At 39.7% G+C, this 15,716-nt stretch overlaps 2 pseudogenes; both read right to left on the reverse strand.

Annotated features, from left to right (window-relative positions):
• Positions 1-5,362: 5,362 nt before the first annotated feature.
• On the reverse strand, positions 5,363-5,493 carry LOC145721952 (U4 spliceosomal RNA; annotated as a pseudogene).
• A 3,568-nt stretch (positions 5,494-9,061) lies between these two features.
• Positions 9,062-10,840, reverse strand: LOC102730608 (peptidyl-prolyl cis-trans isomerase D-like; annotated as a pseudogene).
• Positions 10,841-15,716: the final 4,876 nt, after the last annotated feature.

Consider the following 15,716-nt stretch of genomic DNA (forward strand, 5'->3'; position numbering starts at 1 on the left):
TGTTAGGATATTTTTGTTTTTCCAAATCTTAGATCATTTTCTGGATTACAGCCATAGCCTTCTTTCATTTTTCCTTTGTAATGATTAACATGACCTTTATTGATTTCTGCTTATTGGCTTTCGCTAAAACTAAAAAACAGTACACAAAGAGAAAGGTGCTAGACAGAGCGTGACCGTTTTGTTATTTTGTTCTATAGAAACTAATTCTTCGTGGAATTAGTTTCATTATGATTGCTTAGATAGGCGTAACTGAGTAGTCACTTTATCATGAAACCCCAGAAATATTCCCACAATTATAAAGATTGCCATAAATAAAATGAAAAAGAATAGCAGGAGCCAGCCCAGAAATATTCCCACAATTATAAAGATCGCCATAAACAAAATGAAAGAGAATAGCAGGAGCCAGCTGTGGAGTCTCCTGTTTTCAGGATCGTCCCCCATACTTGGACTCTGTCAAACAGCATGAGTAGCTTGGCTCGCGCCAGGTGGGAATGCAAAATGGACTAGCAACTTTGGAAGATAGTTTGGCAGTTTCTTACAAAACTAAACATACTCTTACCATACAATCCTGCAATCATACTCCTTTGTGTTTACCCAAATGAACCAAACTTATGTCCACACAAAAACCTGCACATGAATGTTTATAGCAGCTTTACTCATAATTGCCAAAACTTAGAAGCAATCAAGATGTCCTTCAGTAAGTGAATGGATAAATTGTAGTACATCCAGACTATGGAATATTATACAGTGCTGAAAAAAATGAGCTATCAAGCCATGAAAACACATGTAGGAACCATGTTATTACATTTTAGCATATTATTAACTGAAAGAAGCCAATCTGGAAAGGTTACATATGACATTCTGGAAAAGGCAAAACTACAGATACAGTAAAAAGATCAGTGGTTGCCATGGGTTGGGGGATAAACAGGCAGAATACAGAGGACTTTCAGGGCAGTGAAACTATCATGTATGATACTACAATTGTAGATACATGTCATTAGACATTTGTCAAAACCCATAGCACGTTCAACAGCAAGAGTGAGTCCTAATGTAAACTGTGGACTTTAAGTGATAATGATGTGTCAATATAGGTTCAACATTGTAATAAATGTACCACTGTGATGTGGAAAGTCAATAGTGGGGGAAGTTTTGCATGTGTGGGGATAGGGGGTATATGGGAACTCTCTGCATCCGATCAATCTTGCTGTGAACCTAAAATTGCTCTAAAAAAATAAAGTTTATTAATTTAAAAAACTACTAGTGTATACATGGGAACAAATATAAGATGACCCTTCCAAATTTAGAAATCATATTACCCATTAATAAAAGAAAGAACCTTTTAAAAAATTTAGCACATATAATAAATAGGATATTTCAAGTCGGTGAGGAAAGAGTAGATTTTTCAATGAGTGCAATTAGGGCAACTATTTGCCATTAAAAAAGAAAAGCTAGAGCTTATGTCATTAGATGAACTCAAATAAATTACAGATCAAACAGTGATTGAAAGGTAAGTTATTGAACCATAAAAGTATTCTTTATTTTTTATTTATTTTTTTAAAGGTTTATTTATTTATTTATTTGACAGAGAGAGAGCGAGAGCACAAGCAGGAGGAGAGGCAGGCAGAGGGAGAGGGAGAAGCAGACTCCCCTCTGAGCAGGGATCCCTATGCAGGGCTCGATCTCAGGACCCTGGGATCAGGACCCCAGCCTAAAGCAGACGCTTAACGACTGAGCCACCCAGGTGCCCCTAAAAGTATTCTTTGAAGGTGTTTCTAAGCATGAAGCAAAACCCAGAAGCCATTATGATCAAATAAACATTTAAAATTCAGAAATAGAGGGGGCCTCAGTGGTGCAGTTGGTTAAACATCCGACTCTTGGTTTCGGCTCCGTTCATGATCTTGGGGTCTTGGGTTTGGGCTCAGGGTGCTCAGCATGGGGTTTGCTTTAGATTCTCTCTCCTTCTCCCTCTGCCCCTCCCGCTCGTGCTCTCTCTCTAAGATAAATAAATAAATCTTTTAAAAAATTGTAAATTCGGAAATAGAAAAAAAATCAGTTTGAAAAGTCAAAAAAAAAATTCCAGTTAAACATGCACATAGAACACTCTCCCCTCAAAAATGTTAGTAAAGGAATAAAAAAAGAAATAAACCCACAAGGACAAGGAGAATAGGAAAGAAGTCAACAGTCGATGAGATATGACATATTTTGGAAAAAGGAAATCCAACAGAGGAGTGATAACTTCACAATTTGGAGCAAGTTGAAGCCTAAATACCCATAATGGGTGAAACCAATAAGAAAGCAGCCAATTTACAACCCCACCCCACTCATCATTCCAGAAGCCTCAGAACTTGGAGGTACCAGTCCCTCAGATGGCAGTGGAAAAGGACAGTTTATATAGTTTGTGTAAGATCCCCATTCCCATGTTTCCCCGGCCAGGTAACTTGCTCAGGGAAGTGCCCAGGAGGAAATATGAAGTTCCTTCCTCAGAGAAATTGAGCCAGAGGACCCAGGGGAGAGAGAAGGACATGAAATCAGACTGAAAACAGGAGTTTGTTATTTATTTATTTATAAGATTTTATTTATTTGTCAGAGAGAGACACAGCGAGAGAGGGAACACAAGCAGGGGGAGTGGGAGAGGGAGAAGCAGGCTTCCCACTGAGCCGGGAGCCTGATGCGGGGCTCGATGCGGGGCTCGATGCGGGGCTCCATCCCAGGACCCTGGGATCATGACCTGAGATGAAGGCAGACACTTAATGACTGAGCCACCCAGGCGCCCCTAAAAACAGGAGTTTAAGTGAAAGTCACTGTATTCGTTTCCTGTGGCTGCACTCTCAAATTACCAAAAATTTGGTGGCATTAAAACAACAGAGATCTGGGGCGCCTGGCCCCACATCGGTCTTCCTGCTCTGCGGGAAGCCTGCTTCTCCCTCTCCCACTCCCCCTGCTTGTGTTCCCTCGCTCACTGTGTCTCTCTCTGTCAAGTAAATAAATAAAATCTTTTTAAAAAAATCTTTAAAACAAAACAAAACAACAACAACAACAACAAAAACCAGATCTATTTTCTCATAGCCCGGAGAACAAAAGTTCAAAAGCAAAGTGTCAGCATTCACATACCCTCCAAAGGCTCTAGGGAAGAACCTGTTCCTTGCCTCTTCCAGCTTCTGGTAGCTCTAGATGTTCCTTGGCTTATGACCACATCACTCCAATTTCGGCCTCCATCTTCACATGGCCTCCTCCTCCGTGCAGACCTCCATCTAATCTTCCCCTGCCTCTCTCCTATAAGGATATGTGTGATTACATTTAGGTTCCACCCAGACAATCCAGGATAAACTCTTCTTTAGATCATTAATTTCATCACATCTTTCCATACAAGGAAATAGTCACTCTTTTGCTATAAAATATTCACAGGTTCTGGGGACTAGAAAGCGAATGTGTCTTGGAGGGGGGTGCGTTTTTGTGCCTACCACAGTTGCTACCCTGAAGAATGAGACCCCTTCTCCTTCCCAGCTGCTGGCAAGCTAGCAGCCACGATTTTGCCCACCGCACAGAAACCTGGAGTGTTCTCTGGAGAGACTGAATAGCTCCCGAGGAACTTACAGCTGCTGATACTTGGGTTCCCCTCAACAAAAAGCCAACTCACTGCCTGCTCACCCCACAATGAAACTTATCTATCAACATACCTCTGAAACACACACAGCTGTGTGTTCGGCAGCACATATACTAAAATTGAAACACACAGAGCTAATAACTGTTTTTTGTTGTTGTTGTTGTTGTTGTTGTTGTTTTTAGTTCCACATTCTCACAGATAAACGGACAGTCACAGTTCACAGTTCACAAGATAATCTGAGAAAAGCTTCCAATATGGAAAACTGAGACCAAAACAAACAAAAAAGGAGGGTCGGGACTTGGAAAAAAACAAACAGACTAAACAACAGGAAAATATTTTTATTTTTTTATTTTTTTTTTTACGATTTTATTTATTTACTTCAGAGTGAGAGAGAGAAAGAAAGCATGAGTGGGGGGAGAGGGAGAAGCAGACTCCCTGCTGAGCAGGGACCCCAATGCGGGGCTCAATCGCAGGACCCTGGGATCATGACCTGAGCCGAAGGCAGACACTTAACGACTGAGCCACCCAGGCACCCCCAGGATACTATTTTTTAAAAAGATTTATTTATTTATTTGAGAGAGAGAGCACGCATGTGTACGCACATGCGAGCAGTAGAGGGGCAGAGGGAGAGGGTGGGGGAGAGGGAGGGGGAAAGGAGCAGACTCCCTGCTGAGTGCGGAGCCCAAAGCAGGCTCGATCTCACAACCTGAAGATCATGACCTGAGCCGAAACCAAGAGTCGAAAGCCCAACCGACTGAGCCATCCAAGCACCCCCAGGATACTATTCTTTAAAAATAAAAGAAGAAAGAAGTCATGGAAATTAAAAATATTCCGTTAGAAAAGTTGGAAGTTAAAGTGAATGAAATCTCCAAGAAAGCAGAACAAAAAGACTAGCAATAGGATGAAAAGGCACAGGAGCACGTGGCTGGCTCAGTTGGTGGAGTGTGTGACTCTTGATCTTGGGGTTGTGGGTTTGAGCCCCATGCTGGGTGTAGAGATTACTTAAAAAAATAAAATCTTGGGGCGCCTGGGTGGCTCAGTCGTTAAGCATCTGCCTTCGGCTCAGGTCATGATCCCGGGGTCCTGGGATCGAGTCCCGCATCGGGCTCCCTGCTCAGCCGGGAGCCTGCTTCTCCCTCTCCCACTCCCCCTGCTTGTGATCCCTCTCTCACTGTGTCTATCTCTGTCAAATAAGTAGAATCTTTAATAAAAAATAAATAAATAAAATAAAATCTTGGGGGCGCCTGGGTGGCTCAGTTGGTTAAGCGACTGCCTTCAGCTCAGGTCATGATCCTGGAATCCCTGGATCGAGTTCCGCATCGGGCTCCCTGCTCGGCAGGGAGTCTGCTTCTCCCTCTAACCCTCCCCCCTCTCATGTGCTCTCTCTCTCTCAAATAAATAAATAAAATCTTTTAAAAATAAATAAAATAAAATAAAAATAAAATCTTGGGACGCCTGGGTGGCTCAGTCATTTAAGAGGCTGCCTTCGGCTCAGGTCATGATCCTGGGGTCCTGGGATCAAGCCCCTAAACACGCTCCCTGCTCAGCGGGGAGTCTGCTTCTCCCTCTCCCTCTGCCACTCCCCCTGCTCGTGCTCTCTCTTGCTCTTTCTCTCTCTCTCTGACAAATAAATAAAATCTTTAAAAAAAATTTTTTTTAATCTTAAAAAAAAAAGGAGTGAAAAGGCACAAAAACTCAAGTATCAGTCCAAGAGAGATTCAATATGAGAAAGGGGAACAGAGAAATAGGAAGGAGGAAATTATTGAGTAAATAATACAAAAATATACCAATCACACCATCACCTTACAGAGAAGATCCTGAAATATTTCAATTAGCAATAATCGCGCCTTGGATAAACCTCATTGGCTACGATTAGGATCCCAAAAGATTTCGAAGAGAAGACATAGGTCATGTACAAAGGATTGGGAATCAAATGACTGTTTTCCCAACGAAACACTGAAGCCAGAAAATTTTGTTAGAAACATATTAAATCTTAAAAATGTACATCACCTGCTACCAAACAGGTCTGATAGTTATGAGTGAACAGAGATAAACTAGGCAGCTTCTGAGCATGGAACAGAAAGGATGTGTTTGGGAAATTAAGTGGAGCCCTTAAGAGAAATTCCATAGTGAGAAAGTAGCCTTAATCTAGATAAGGCTCACCAACTCAGTCATAGTCTTTAAAAAGAGTTAGTTTTACATGGCTTTCTGGTTTGTTGACTTGAATATTTACTTAATAAAAATAGGATTGCTAAAACCCTGATTCTTTCCCTTCAAATTCACACATTACCCACATATTCCATTAGTCATTTTCAATACTTCGACTTTCATTTAAAATATCTGATTTTTAGGGGCACGTGGGTGGCGCACTTGAGCATCTGACTCTTGGTTTCCACTCAGGTCACAATCTCAGAGTCATGAGATTGAGCCCCCGGTAGGGCTTTGTGCTCCGTGGGGAATCCGCTTGAGATTCTCCTTCTGTCCCTCCCCAACTTGCACATGAGCTCACGTTCTCTCTCTAAAAGACATAAATAAATCTTTTTTAAAAATCTGATTTTTAAAAGGAGTGTAGGATATATAAGTAAATATAATAAACTCATTTGTCTAAATAAGCTATTAACATGTTTGTTGCAGCATTATTTTTAATAATAAAATGTTGGAAATACCTTGAATAGCCATCATGAGGGAACTGGCTAAATAGATATTGATACATAAAGGAATAAAGTACAAGCATTAAAAAGAATGAAGTAGGAGCACCTGGGTGGCTCAGTGGGTTAAGCGTCTGCCTTTAGCTCAGGTCATGATCTCAGGGTCCTGGGATTAAGCCCCGTTTTGGGCTCCCAGCTCATTGAGGAGTCTGCTTCTCCCTCTCCCTCTGCCCCCCTCCCCGACCCTGCTCCTGTGTGCTCTCTCTCTCTCAAATAAATGAATAAAATCATTTAAAAAAAAGAAAAGAATGAAGTAGCTCTAAATGTAGCATCATGAAAGATTTCCATTACAGGGCGCCTGGGTGGCTCAGTCGTTAAGCGTCTACCTTCGGCTCAGGTCATGATCCCAGGGTCCTGGGATCAAGCCCCGCATAGGGCATCCTGCTCTGCAGTGAGCCTGCTTCTCCCTCTCCCACTCCCCCTGCTTGTGTTCCCTCTCTCACTGTCTCTCTCTGTCAAATAAATAAATAAAATCTCAAAAAAAAAAAAAGATTTCCATTACAGTATTCAGTGAAAAAAGTAGGTTACAGAACATGTATAATGTGAAACCATTTATGTAAAAAATGAAAATATATCCAGGTGGTTGAAAGTGTGAAAGGATATTTACCAGTATCTGAGGAGGGGATGGAGAGAAGGGAATTTCTACTTTTTGCTTTATGCCTGTCTATGGTATTTAAAATGATTTTACTATAAGTATGAATCAGATTGTAAAATAAAGGAAAATGCAAACTTAGGAAAAGACAATAAACATACAAAATGTATACACAGGAAAAGAAAATAGATATTTATATTTTTCACTATGCTCCTTTAAAAATCTACTATGTTTAGAATTTTATATCATGGGATGTATTATATATACTTTTTAAATAAAGTAAATTTTCTAAAAAAAAAAAAACACACAAAACAACAACAACAAAATGAAGCCAGAAAATAAAGAAGCAATGCCTTCAAAATTCTGAAAGAAATTATTTTCAATCTAGAATGTGATACCCAAACAATCAACTAAGTGTGAGAGTAGAATAAAAAAAGGCATCTTCGTGAATGTAAGCTCTCAATTTATCTCCTATGTGCCTTTTCTCAGTAAAGGTGTTTTCCACCAGAAAGAGGAAATAAGCCAAGAAAGAGGAAGACCTGAGATCAAGGACATAGGAATTTACACATGAGACCAGTGAAAATCATTCCTAGGATGATGACAAAGGGAAGTCTCAGGATATCAACTATGTAACCGGTCCAGAGAGCAACAAGTCCAGACTAATAGGCACAAAGGTAGGTTCCAGAGGATGTCACTAAGAAAAAAAACAAACAAAAAATGGAATCAATAGATTATCTAAGACATTTGATTTGTGAAATTTTTCACTGAGAGATCACTGGAGGCTGTAGGAAGAATCAGGCCTAGCATAACTGGGCAGAGGTAGACTTACCATAAAGCTAATGAGTTTTAAGCTTCAGGGCCTCTCACCTACATGAATCCTTTACAAGGTACTATGACTAATTTGCTCCAAAAGTATGTATTCTACTTAAAAGGATCTTTCAAAATATGTAAACTTCACATAAAACCTATATCTCCCCTGCTGGTGATTTTCTAATTCCGTAATTCCTTCTGAAATTGTTGGCTGTGATTTTTCTAAAAAAAAGAAAGAAAGAAAGAAATTTCCCAGGGTGCCTGGGGGGCTCGGTCAATTATCTAACTCTTGATCTCAGGGTCATTAGTTCTAGTCCCAGGGTGAAGCTTACTTAAAAAAAAATTTTCCCTTATTAATTATTAGGTAACCCTGAAATATAGTCCTTTACAGGTTAGAATATATGTTTGATTCTTTCCTCTATTTATAAATTTTTGGGAATACTTAGTTAATAACCTAGAAACCTCTAAAAGTGACCAAGTTTTTCTTTGTTTGCTTCGGGGTTTTTAGGATATAATTACAAAATCATGATAAAAATATATATATATCAGGGGCGCCTGCATGGAGTGAGTTAAAAGTCTGACCTCGGCTCAGGTCATGATCTTAGGGTCCTGGGATCTAGCCCCACATTGGGCTCCTTGATCAGCAGGGAGTCTTCTTCTCCCTCTCCCTCTGCCCCTCCCCCCCACTCCTGTGTGCTCTCTCTTCCTTTCAAATAAATAAATAAAATCTTTAAAATATATACATATATATTTATCTAGCATCTCAAAAATTTCCTTTATATCCCCTTTCAGTCACTACTCCCAAATGTAACCATCATCTTCTTTTTTTTTTAATATTTTATTTATTTATTTATTTGAGAGAGCGAGAATGAGAGAGAGAAAGAGAGCACATGAGGGGGGAGGGTCAGAGGGAGAAGCAGACTCCCTGCTGAGCAGGGAGCCTGATGCAGGACTCGATCCTGGGACTCCAGGATCATGACCTGAGCCAAAGGCAGTCGCTTAACCAACTGAGCCACCCAGGCTCCCCCCACCATCTTAACTTCTAACAGTAGTAATGGTCTTACTTATTTTTATATTTTATATAAATGTAATCAGCATGATTTCTTTTTGTTTTGGTTTGGGTTTTCTTGTTTGTTTTTTGTTTTTTTGTGGGGTTTGTTTGTTTTTGTAACACCTTTTTTTTTTTAAGAGTGAACCGTTTTTAGTATTCCTAAACTGTAAATAATGGGAAACTGAAGTATCAAAGGAAACACATCAGGGATCATATATAACAGACAAAAACCTTTAAATTTTCTTATTGCCTTTATACAATCAATGCGTAATATTTAAATAAAACTGAGTTCCTTATTAGGCAAACAATTTTTCATATGCTGCATTCTCTTTATCTTTCTTTGCCTTTATCTTTTGTTTGACTTTCAGCAATTCTGCCTGGATAGCTTTATCTTCCCGTGCTAGCTTTCTTAAGATCAGCCAGTGCTTGATCATAGTCTTTTAATCCTTGCCATCCTTGAGCTCTAGGGTACAATGTTTTGGTATTTGATGGGTCAATTTCAAGAGACTCCAAACAACTGTCAGTTGCTCCCTGCCAGTTTGACATCTTCACTTTACAAGCACCAATATTCAGCACGCAGTTTAAAGCTATTAGTGGCAGCTTCGATCTATCTGCTTTCTCAACAACAGTCTTTGAACCTTCCACATATCTTAAAACTTTCATATATATATATATTTAAGATTTTATTTATTTATTTGACAGAGAAAGACACAGCGAGAGAGGGAACACAAGCAGGGGGAGTGGGAGAGGAAGAAGCAGGCTACCCGCTGAGCAGGGAGCCCGATGCGGGGGCTCAATCTCAGGACCCTGGGATCATGACCCAAGCTGAAGGCAGACGCTTAATGACTGAGCCACCCAGGCGCCCCACTTTCTCATTTTTTTTTAAGATTTTATTTATTTATTCATGAGAGACAGAGAGAGAGAGAGAGAAGCAGAGGGAGAAGCAGGCTCCCAAGGAGCAGGGAGCCCGATGCGGGACTCGATCCCAGGACCCTGGGATCATGACCTGAGCCGAAGGCAGACGCTTAACCATCTGAGCCACGCAGGCGCCCTCTCATATTTTTTAATGGCCATCTCCAAGTTCTGGGATATGAAAAAAGTACTTGCAATGTCTTTTAAGTCTTCTGTTATTACTAAAATTTTATCTACATCTTTTAAATCTATATCTGCATCCTCAGGGAAATCTGGATGACTGTCACCAGAACCATCTTTTGGGAATATGCCCCAATCATCTCCTTCTTTCAATTTTCCACATTCTGCAATAATGCACAATTTGGCAGGTTTTTCACCTTTCACTTCTACATTTTCCAGTATCCTTGCCACACCCATTCCTTTAATTACTTGGCCAAATACCACCTGTCTCCCATCCAAATGAAGAGTCAAAACTATTGTGATAAAGAACTGAGAACCATTTGTATTGCAGCCTTCGTTTGCCATGCTCAATAGACCTTCCTGATCATGCTTATAATAGAAATTTCCATCTTCAGGGGAGCCTGGGTGGCTCAGTCATTAAGCATCTGCCTTTGGCTTGGGTCATGATCCCAGGATCCTGGGATTGAGCCTGCTTCTCCCTCTCCCACTCCGCCTGCTTGTGTTCCCTCTCTTGCTGTGTCTCTCTCTGTCAAATAAATAAATAAAATCTTTAAAAAATTTTTTTTCAGGCACCTGGGTGGCTCTCTCTCCACTCATACTCTCTCTCTGTGTTTCTGTCCCTCTCTCTCTCAAATAAATAAATGAAATCTTTAAAAAAAAGAAATTTTCATCCTCAAATTTTTCACCATAAATACTTTCTCTACCTGTCCGATTTTGATATGAGAAGTCTACACCTTGAATCATAAATTTCTTAAAAATTCAATGGAAAGAACATTCATTGAAATGGAGAGGTTTCCCAGTGGTGGGTCCAATGCCTTTTTCTCCTGTACCCAAAGCACAAAATTTTTCTGCTGTTTTGGGTACAACATCTGCAAACAATTCTAAGACAATTCTACCAACTTTCTCCCTCCAATATCCACACCAAAGAAGACCTGGGGGTTACTGGGGTTGAAGGGATTAGTTTGAGGGGATGGGTGCGACATTTTGAATTGCAGATGCACTTGGGAGCGGACTCTTATTTCTTTTTAATTAAAAAGCTCTTCTATAGGGCGCCTGGGTGGCTTAGTCGTTAGGCGTCTGCCTTCAGCTCAGGTCATGGTCCCAGGGTCCTGGGATCGAGCCCTGCATCGGGCTCCCTGCTTGGAGGGAAGTCTGCTTCTCCCTCTCCCTCTCCCCCTGCTTGTGTTCCCTGTCTCTCTGTGTTTCTCTCTCTGTCAAATAAATAAATAAAATCTTAAAAAAAAAAAAGAATAAAGTGTATTTGGTTGTTTTACTTTTCATTTCTGATAAAGAAACATTACACATAGGAAAACAAAGATAACAATACAAGTCAGAAGACAATGGAATGACATCTTTGAAGTAATAAAAGAAATTCTATATAGAATTCTATATCAAGTGAAAATTGAATTGTCTTCTTATTTCTGACTATGACAAAGTAACTGGCATCAGACTAGCCCTCCCACCACACACACACACACACACACATACCTAGAAAACTGCACAAAATATATGAAACTTCTGTGTTTTTTTGGGGGGGTTCCTTTTTTTAAATTTTAAGTTCAATTAATTAACAATAGTGTATTATTAGTTTCAGAGTTAGAGTTCAGTGATTCATCAGTTGCATACAACACCCAGTGCTCATTCCATCACGTGCCCTACTTCATGCCCACCACCCAGTTACCCCAACACCCCCCCACCTCTCCTCCAGCAAGCCTCATGAAACTACTGTTTTAAGATATTGGGCAAAGGTAGCATAAGATTGTGATCCCTAAGAGAAAAGGAAAAAGCAAATTATGTGCACTTTCCAATTATCCCAACTATCTACCCATAAATTCTCTTCAGACTATATAGCACAAGGATGGGAAATCCAAGCAGAGTACGTGGTTTTGTTGAGCTGAGGAGACAGAGATTTGATTTCAGGGAGGCTGAGGAGGCTGGATTCTGTGAGACAGTACTAGAGAGAAGGGAGCTATGCAAAGAAAGAGCTCCACAAATGTGCATAGTGGTCCTGTGAGTCTTTGGCTGAACAGTAGGCTGCACGTGCATGGCATGAGAGGGCAGACTCCTTAAAACTGGCCAAAAATAAACTACCAGGTAAAGAACAATTGTAGGGGAATTATAAAGTGAATAATTACTGGAGCTTACACAGGGATGTAAGAAATTAGAGTTCTACATGAGAGAAGATGGACTCTGAAAAACAAACTGAGGGTTCTAGAGGGGAGGGGGATGGGAGGATGGGTTGGCCTGGTGGTGGGTATTGAGGAGGGCACGTTCTGCATGGAGCACTGGGTGTTGTGCTCGAACAATGAATCATGGAACACTTCATCTAGAACTAATGATGTAATGTATGGGGATTAACATAAGAATAAAAAAAAAAAAAAGAAATTAGAGTTCTAACTAGTCAGACTGGAGAGACCATGTCAAACATTCAGAGCATTGGGCGCCTGGGTGGCTCAGTTGGTTAAGCGATTGCCTTCGGCTCAGGTCATGATCCCGGAGTCCTGGGATCAAGTCCCACATCGGGCTCCCAGCTCAGCGGGGAGCCTGCTTCTCCCTCTGACCCTCTCCCCTCTCGTGCTGTTTCTCTCTCTCTTTCTCTCAAATAAATAAATAAATAAAATCTTTAAAAAAAACATTCAGAGCATTCATTAGTTACCTCAAAAAAGCTGTGCCTTAGGAGTGGATTTCTACTAACTAACTCAAGAATAAAGCTACTCTAGACCTGCCCTAACAAAGTTTAAAAATTTGCCTCAAAAATATCAAGTTGATATGCAAGTAAATTAACTGCCTGTCAGAACAAAGCCCAATACCCTTCAAGAAAGACAATAAAATCCAGAAATTCCACAATGTAACATTTACAATGTCCAGTGTCTAATAAACATGCTCTTTCCAACCACCAAATAAATAAATAGATAAATAAGCAAAATTTTTTAAAACTGTGATCTATAGCCAGGAGAAAAATTAGACAGTAAAAACAGACCCAGAAATGACAGAAATTATGCAATTAATTGGTAAAGACTTCAAAACATCAGTTATAAGTTCAAATATTTAAAGAAAACCATAAATCCAATGAGGAAAGATATAGAGACTGTACAAAAGAAATGAAAAATACCATTGTATGGCCTTAACAGAAAATTAGATGATGAAGGTGAAAAGATCAGTGAACTTGAAGATGTAGAAATAAGAACTATGTTACCTGAAGCACAGAGAGAAAAGAAAGCTGGAGGAGAAATAAAGAGAGCCTCAGTGATCTGTTGGATGATATCAAGCATTCTACCATATATATAATTTGGAGCACTGGAAAACAAGGGGAGCAGAAAAGAATATTTGCAGAAATTATGGCAAAAAATTCACAAGATTTAGTGAAAAAATATCAACTACCAGATCCAAAAAATCTGATGAATCTCACGCAGGATAAATACAAAAAAAAATTATACCCAGACATAGCATAATCAAATTGCTGAACACCAATGATAAAAAGGAAATCTGAAAAGAAGACAGAGAAAAAGATATAAATACTGAAGCAAAGACAAGCATAAGCATTGACTTCTCATCAGAAACATTCAAGACAGAAGATGATTGATTGACACCTTTAAAGTGCTAAATGAAAAAAGTGTCAACTTACAATAGTATTTCCAGTGTATGTAAAAATGAAGACAAAAAAGAAATTTTAAGACAAACAAAAGCTGAAAAATTTTATCACTTACATTACCAGACATATCAAAGGAGTTTCTTCAGATGGAAGAAAGATGATACCAAAGGGAAACTGAGATCAACACAAACAAATTAAGGGAATGGAAATAGTAAATATGTAGGTAAATATAAAAGACATTTCTAAAGAGTTGTTTAAAAGATAATTGACTCTGGGGCACTTGGTTGGCTCAATCAGTAGAACTTGCGACTCTTGATCTTGGGGTTGTGAGTTTGAGCCCTGAATTGGGTGTAGAGATTACTTAAAATAAATAAAGAAATACAAATAATAGATTCTTTAAGACAAAAATAGTAATAATATACAGTGGGATATATGTAGAAGTAAAATGTATGACAACAATAGCAAGAAGGATGTGCAAAGGGAAAATGGAAGTATACTACTATACAGTTTTTACATTACACATGAAATCATATATTATTTGAAGGTCGTCTGTGGTAAGTTAAAGATGCATATAGTAAGCCTTAGTGCAACTGCTGAAAAAAAATATATATAGTTAGTAAGTGAAGATAAAATGAAATACTAAAAATACTCAATCCAAGATCAGCAGGAAAACAGGAACAAAAGTAGATAGGACGGGGCGCCTAGGTGGCTCAGTCCATTAAGCGTCTGCCTCTGGCTCAGGTCATAATCCCAGGGTCCTGGGATCAAGCCCCATGTTGGGCTTCCTGCTCAGCCAGGAGCCTGCTTCTCCCTCTCCCTCTGCTACTCACTCTGCTTGTGCTCTCCTGCTCTCTGTCAAATAAATAAATAAAATCTTTAAAAAAAAATAGATAGGACAAATGAAAAACAAACAGCATGGTGGTAGATTTAAATCCAACCATATCAACTGGAATTGTCTGTGTTTTGTCATTTTTTCTATTAGAGTGGTTGTCTTTTCTTTTTTTTTTTTTTTTAAGATTTTATTTATTTATTTGACAGAGAGAGAGACACAGCGAAAGAGGGAACACAAGCAGGGGGAGTGGGAGAGGGAGGAACAGGCTTCCCGTAGAGCAGGGAGCCCAATGCAGGGCTCGACCCCAGGATCCTGGGATCATGACCTGAGCCGAAGGCAGACGCTTAATGACTGAGCCACCCAGGTGCCCCGAGTGGTTGTCTTTTCTTATTGATTTGTAAGAGCTCTTTATATATTAAAATATAAATCATCCTGTATGTTTTCTGCCTTTAATGTTATCCAAACATAGATAGCATCATGATAGCAAACTTAGACACTGAGGTAGAAAAGTGTAAGCTATATTCGGGAAATAAACATTGAGTAGATGAGTTTGGCGTAAAATTCCTTTAAGGGAATCATAGAATATAAAGCTAGAAAGAGTCATTCAGGACCAGAACAGAGAGTGCCATCTTAAACCATTCAGGCTGCTATAAAAAAATACTACAGACTGGATAGCTCATAAGCAAGAGAAATTTATTGTTCACAGTTCTGGAGGCTGAAAATCTGAGATCGGGGTGTCAGCATGGTCACGGGCCCTCCTGCAGGTCACAGACTTCTTATAACCTCACATGGTGGAAAGGTCTAGGCAGCTTTGTGGGGTCTCTTTTATAAGAGCACACATTCCATTCAGGAGGGCTCCACTCTCAAGTCCTAATCACCTCACAAAGTCCCCACTTATTAATACTATCACCTTTGGGGGTGAGAATTTCAACATGAATGGAGGGGTGTGGGGAACACAAATATTCAGACCATAGGGACTGCCTTGACTATTGGATGAAGGAGCTTGGTCTCCATTGAGTAGACCAAAGGAAATGTCTAAAGGATATTGTTCAATGAAATGATACCATAAATATTGGACTCAAGGAAGATAAATCTTGTTGAAGATCTAAGTGTGTCAGACAGACTGGGGAAATGGGTGGTGGAGAAAGATCTCAGTTGGAGATCAGTTAGTGTGCTTTTGCAGTAAGTGCAAAAGTACAGTGCAGTAAGTACAGGAAGTGATATCCACCCATATAATGAATAAGGATAAAAATTATATGATTACTATAAAAATCAAAGCCTTGGCTCTCTTTCAGTGCTTGGTTTTAGACAAGTTGAATTTGAACAGTGACATACAAATAGGAGACACTGGATGGGCAGGTCTTGGAGATGACTGGGCTAGGGAAACATTGAGAGTTATTAGCACAGAGGTAGTTGTTGAAATCACAGGAGTAAA

This window comes from Leptonychotes weddellii, chromosome 5 (assembly GCF_054177405.1).
Source record: "Leptonychotes weddellii isolate Sample4059 chromosome 5, ASM5417740v2, whole genome shotgun sequence".
Classification (NCBI taxonomy): domain Eukaryota; kingdom Metazoa; phylum Chordata; class Mammalia; order Carnivora; family Phocidae; genus Leptonychotes; species Leptonychotes weddellii.